The following is a 6,897-nucleotide window of genomic DNA, read 5'->3' on the forward strand; positions in this document are numbered from 1 at the left end:
GGGTTTTAGTCGATAGCAGTGCCGCTGACTTCACTGACTAAGAAGAATGCTAAATTCGTGTGGAGTGAGGAGCGTCAGAAGAGCTTTGATACTTTGAAGCAAGCTCTTATTTCAGCACCAGTGTTAGCCATGTCAGCAGGGTAAGGAGATTTCGTGTTTTACACCGATGCATCTAAGCTCGGGTTAGGCGCAGTGTTAATGCAGCATGGTCGGGTCATAGCTTCTGCTTCCAGGCAGTTGAAGGTGCACGAGAAGAATTACCCGACTCACGATTTAGAACTAGCCGTCGTTGTCTTTGCGTTGAAGATATGGAGACATTACTTGTATGGCGAGAAATGTCAGATATTCACTTATCATAAGAGTCTCAAGTATTTCTTCACGCAGAAAGAGCTGAATATGAGACAGAGACGGTGGTTAGAATTGGTGAAAGACTAATATTGCTAGATTAGCTACCATCCAGGGAAAGCTAAGGTCGTGGCAGATGCTTTGAGCCAAAAGGTTGCAGTCATAACGTAGTTGTCAGTACAGAAACATCTTCAGTCTGAGATTCAGAGGTTTGGGTTAGAGGTTTATCCCAAGGGCAGAGCTCCCAGACTATCTAATCTGACAGTCAAATCCGATTTGCTAGACCGAATCCGTAGAGGACAGCCTTCAGATGAGCAGTTGCAGAAATGGAGGCTGAAAGACGAGGCCAAGGACAGTGTACTTTACTCAGTGTCTGATGGTACTGTGAGATACAGAGGTAGAATGTGGGTGCCTAGCGTTGATTCAATTAGAGTGGATATTCTGTCACAGCCACATGCATCTCCGTATTCCATTCATCCAGGAGGTACCAAGATGTACAAGGATTTACAGATTCTGTATTGGTGGCCAGGTATGAAGATAGACATCCGCCGGGTTGTGGCTGAATGTCTCACTTGTCAGCAGGTGAAGGCAGAGCATCAGAGACCAGCAGGAATGCTTAAGCCACTCCCTATCCCCGAGTGGAAGTGGGAGAATATCACCATGGACTTCGTGGTTGGTTTGTCGAAGTCAGTCAGAGGATTCAATGCCATTTGGGTTATAGTGGACCGACTCACCAAGTCAGCACACTTTTTGCCAGTGAAGACGACTTTCTCCATGACGCAGTATGCCGAGCTATATATCAAGAAGATAGATTGATTGCACGGGATTCCAGTTTCTATTGTGTTCGACAGGGACCCGAGGTTTACATCGTCCTTTTGGAAGAGTTTACATGCAGCCATGGGGATGAAGTTGTTTTCAGTACAGCTTTTCACCCTCAGACAGATGGCCAATCTGAGCGAGTGATTCAGATTTTGGAGGATTTATTGTGAGCCTGTATGATCGAATTCCATGGGACTTGGGAATCTAAGCTACCTTTAGTGGAGTTTACCTACAACAACAGTTTCCAAACATCTATAGGTATGGATCCCTACGAGGCATTATGTGGAAGGAAGTGAAGATCGCCGATTCATTGGGATGAATTCGGTGAAAGAGTAGAACATGGTCTTGAGATAGTTTAGCAGACTGCAGATGTGGTGGTCAAGATACGAGACAGTATGAAGACCGCTAGAGTCGCCAAAAGATTTATGCTGATAAGAGGAGGAGAGATCTCGAGTTTGCCGTAGGTGATCATATTTTTGTAAAGATAGCACCTATGAAGGGGGTTATGAGATTTGGGAAGAGAGGCAAGTTGAGTCCGACGTTTATTGGACCGTTCGAAATTCTTGACAGAGTTGGGACACTAGCTTATCGTGTAGCCTTACCGCCGAATCTAGCCGGTGTACACTATGTGTTCCGTGTCTCAATGCTGAGGAAGTACCTATCTAATCCTTCGCATGTTTTGAGCTACGAGCCGTTGCAGCTTGCTACAGATCTGTCATATGAGGAAAGACCTGTCCAAATCCTAGACCGACAAGAGCGTAGACTTCGGAACAAAGTGACCAAGTTGGTCATCGGTGGCTAAATCAATAAGTGGAAGAGGCCACTTGGGAGACCAAAGCAGACATGAGGACTCGCTATCCAGAATTGTTTGGTAAGATTTAATTTCGAGGACGAAATTTTTATAAGTGAGGGAGGAACTGTAGAGCCCAAAATCAGTACACGTATAACCCATGCATTTATTTAGTAGTTAAATTATTTATTTAAGTTTAAAATGATTTATAGCGATGCATGACCTATTTAAATTTCATTATTTTAAATTATTTAGGTTTATGTGATGCACGTTAAAATGTTTTCTCGAGTTTCATGTTTCAGACGATTATTCGATGCGGGATCGAGCAAAAGAGACCGACGACGATTTTGGCAATTTTAAAATGTGGTAAATTATTTTTAAGTTTAGATTGGGAGCATTTTAAGTGATTTATAAATTTAAGTATTTTAAGGCCTAAATGATTTAATTAGTGATTTTGGAATTTTAAATCTTTTAAAGTTAGCATTGTGTATTTTATTGCGTTAATTAGAGAGTTGTATAAAATTTGTGTGTATTTATTTTAATTAAAGGTTTTTATTTTAAGTTAGGGGAAAGTTAGCATTTTAATTAGTTGTTAATGATTTTATTAAGCAAAATTTCCCCTAATTACCTACACAAAACTTATGCACACACTCTTTTTACACACACACATTCACGTTAACTACACACACACACACACAAAATTCCTTACACTATATTTCAGATTTTGAGAGGAAAATATTAGGGTTCTTAGAGCAAGAGTGCAGCCGCCCCTCTCTGAATATTTCCAACGAGTTTTCGTTGATTTTTCTTCAAGAAAAATAGTGCCACGTTCGTCACGGATCAAGCCTCGCACCGTTTCCGCTTCGGTATCGCCGTATCGTGAGTTTTAAACATCAAAAGGCATGTATAACCTGTTGTTTCTGCATCGATCTTGTTATATTACGTGTTCTGATGTTTATTATGCATGAAATCCATGTGTGTTGTGAAAAAGTTTAAGCAAGAACGTTTCAAATGATTTTTGGATTAAAAATTTTCAAATCTAAAAATGTGACTGCTGTCATTTCGTGTTCTGGGAATTTTCGATCACTTATTTTGAAAAACTTTCAACATATAAAATGTATAACTTTTCGATACCTTCGATTTGATAGTAAATTCGAAATATTTGGATAAAAATTGAGTGAGTTATGACCGTTTTCGTGTGACTGCTCAAACTGCGCTTTTCTAAAAGTGTGTTCTTGTCCTATTCTTGAGAATTTCTTGTTGCAGGCTTCGTTGGAATCGTCGGAGGTTCCTTTCTGTGTTTAGGAGTGTCCATTGGGGTGATCATGTGAATTTGGGGGTGTTGTCTCGGATTGGTGAGGTTGTGCATGCATTAGAAGTAATAGGGAACTCGTGCACATAATTTTTGGTGGATTTGCGCAGAACTATCGCCGCAGCGCCGCATTGCAGGTGCCACAGCGCTGCCAGTACGTGCCAGCAAGCGCCTAGGCACTGCAGAGCAGTGCCGTAGCGCTGCTGGTACGCACAGGCAGCGCCACAGCGCGGCGCTGCTGGTACGCACAGGCAGCGCTGCAGGACAGCGCCTAGGCGCCAGTCTGGCGCTGCTTCGGGCAGATTTTTGGCTTTAAATCTAGGTGCTCTTGCTTCCTTTGGGTACTATTAAGTCGTTATGTCCTAGTATACTAAAATTTAACTTAGATGTCATTAGGTTTGATTTTGGAACATTGATCTATGTTTTAAACAAGGTCCGTGCCTTCTATTGTGTGAGGAAATTCATACTTCTTGGCAAGATTGACTTCGGGGTTGAGTCGGGGGTTAGCATGCGGGCTATCACGGTCAAGTCCCGAGCACTTCTAGAAGGACATAAGTTAGTAAGTCAAGGGGTGATGCGTTTGATAGGCATGATTAAGTTGTGGAAATTAAAGTTCATGGTAGCATGTTAGCATGTACAGCAAGGCCCCGAAAGAGATCCAACGAATCTCTCAAGGCCAAGTAAGTATGTTCGACGTGCAAAAAAAATACTTTTAAGTTTTTGAGGTAAGCTAAATGTCTTGTGACCAAATTATGTATGGGATTGGAAAGCGATAAAGCATGACCGGGGACCAATCCACCCCGTTAAAGCATGAACGGGTTTAGATCAGGATTGGAAAGTGGTAAAGCATGACCAGAGACCAATCCACCCGTTAAAGCATGAACGGGGATCTCATGTATGTGGCAGTGGGTCTTCCCTGTCGGCCCAGTACTGTGGTTTAGTCTGACCAGGCGTATTTATGTATGGGTCACTTGCTTTGAAACATGCATTTACGCAAAATGATGTTATGTATGCTCAAGTATGTATGATGCAAGTATGTTTAAGAAAATTTTTATGATGATGGCACATCTATGTTTATGCTTTTACGTTCGAGTTTCAAGTATGTACGTCTTATTTTAAAGGTGCATGTGGTTTTATTACTTATAAAGATAAAAAATTGTATATTAATTAAATATTTTATAATATAAATATATAGTTTTTGTTTTATTAAATTTTTAAATATTATATGTTTTATAATAAATTGTATAAAATATAAGTTGTGTAATTATAAGTTTTTACTATTTTTTACAGGTTCGATAAAACAAGAATAATATTGGCGTTGCAAATGAGATTAAGATGATTCTTGGACCTGTAGAAAGTTGATGTTAATATCTACAATATTGGTGGCAAGCATGAGATAAAAATCTTCTCACAAGTGGGATCAAATTAAGCAACAAATAAGGTTACCAAAGAAGTTGCAGTTTTACCATGCTCTAGCATTTTGACCATATCTCTCAAATTACTCGGTCAAATGGTTAAAAAAAATACCACAATTCAAACAACTCAGATATCTACATGTTTTGTTTTATGTGAAGAAGAAAATTCGGATGGGAAGATTTTCAAAAGTGATGTGTATTAAAATATTAATTTTTGGAACACCAATGAAGACTTATGTGTAAAAAATAAATATTTATTTGTGGTTGTCTTCCCAAATTTGGCTATAAATAGGGGTGCATTGTAATGTATTGAGATATCCCTCATTTTATAAACAAACCTTTGAGTTCATAATATTTCTCTCTTTGTTTTTCCTTTATTTCTTCATTTAAATATAATTAGCATGTTAAATTCATATTCAAAGTTTTACACTTTGAATAATGAGTAGCTAACTTCCCAAAGTTGAGATGAAAAGGTGAAACTCTTGGCATGATAATAAGGTTATTAAAAGGTAAGAATCTATGTTTTATATTATTTAATCATTATTTATTGTTTATGTTATTTTTATTTCTTTAAGTATTATTATACCCTACTTATGAGTGAGAGTTTTGATTTATTGTTGCTATATGTTACACTAAATTTTTGTTTTCATTTAAATATTAGTTTGGTATTACCAACCATTTAAAGTGGATGCCTTGATTTATTATATATGAATATATCATAATATTAATTTCTTGGTACCATTTAACTGTTTGTTTGGTTTTACCAACCATTTAAAGTGGATGCCTTGATTTATTATATATGATTATATCATAATATTAATTTTTTCGAACCATTTAAATGTTTGTTTGGTTTTACCAACCATTTAAAATGGGAAACTTGATTTAGTGTTTACATATTTATATATAGCACAATAAATACTTGACAACATTTACAAGTTTTGGTATATATCATATACTTATAAGATAATAATATATAACAAAATATAAATATGATTATTTTATATATATTGGAACCATTTTATTAAGTAGATTTTAATAATGTTCATTAATGATAACTTTATTAAAATACCAAAAGTGGATCATTTAATCTCAACTACTTAAATTAAAATTTGAACAATTAAAAATTACCAATTAAAGATTCAAACCATTAAAAAAAACAAAAAGATATTGTAGTGGACTTGTAATTACCTTAGCTTCTTTGTAGATACGATATTCGGACTCACCGAATTATACTACTTGTGGACAACCTGCTCTTGGGAGTGCAACAATCAAAGTCGCAACAAGTTTTTGGCGCTGTTGCCGGGGAAGTATAATTTAATTTCAAGTCTATTTAATTTTGTTTATAGTTTATTTTTCTTTATTTGAATTTTTATTGCTTTTGTGTGTTTTTATTCTTTTGCATTTGCATTTGCATGAGCATTTGGTCACGTACACTTAGTGGTCGACTCATTCGAAATAACCCTTTATTTTTACAAAACATGGCGGAAGAACCCATCCAAGAAAATGAAGATGAAATTCAATCTCAACATGATCATGATAGACGAAGAACGCTTAGAGATCACATGAATCCTACACGTACTAGTGCACCTTCATGTCTAGTTTTTCCCCCTGATGCATCTCATTTCAATTTTAAGCCTGGTATTATCCAACTTTTACCCAATTTTAATGGCTTAGATTCTGAAAATCCATACAAGCATTTACGAGAGTTTGAAGAAGTGTGCAACACATATAATGATCTAAATTGTAGCATGAACACCATTCGACTTAAACTTTTTCCTTTTTCTTTAAAAGATAAAGCTAAACTTGGCTACAAAATCTTAGATCGGGATCCATTCGAACTTGGGATGCATTGCAACAACAATTTTTGAAAAAGTTTTTTCCATCTCATAGAACAAATTCTTTCAAAAGGCAAATCATCACTTTCACTCAAAAACAAGGAGAAACTTTTTATGAGTGCTGGGATAGATACAAAGAATTGCTTAATCTTTGTCCACATCATGGTTTTGAAATTTGGAGAGTTGTTTCTCAATTTTATGAAGGCTTAACACCTAAAGATAGGCAAATGGTTGAATTTATGTGTAATGGAACATTTGAACTTAAAGATCCAAACGAGGCAATTGAGTATCTCGATTCATTAGCTGAAAATGCTCAAAATTGAGACATTATAGGTACAATCGAACCATCAAACAAGATTCAATATCCCACATCTTGTGGAG

General features: G+C 36.7%; 1 non-coding gene across 1 annotated transcript; it reads right to left on the reverse strand.

Moving 5' to 3' along the window:
* Nucleotides 1–6,576: 6,576 nt before the first annotated feature.
* LOC142538152 (small nucleolar RNA R71) lies at nucleotides 6,577–6,685 on the reverse strand. The gene has a single exon (XR_012818691.1). It is a non-coding gene; the product is annotated as a small nucleolar RNA R71 (small nucleolar RNA).
* Between the last annotated feature and the right edge of the window lie 212 nt (nucleotides 6,686–6,897).

This window comes from Primulina tabacum, chromosome 2 (assembly GCF_025594145.1).
Source record: "Primulina tabacum isolate GXHZ01 chromosome 2, ASM2559414v2, whole genome shotgun sequence".
Taxonomy (NCBI): domain Eukaryota; kingdom Viridiplantae; phylum Streptophyta; class Magnoliopsida; order Lamiales; family Gesneriaceae; genus Primulina; species Primulina tabacum.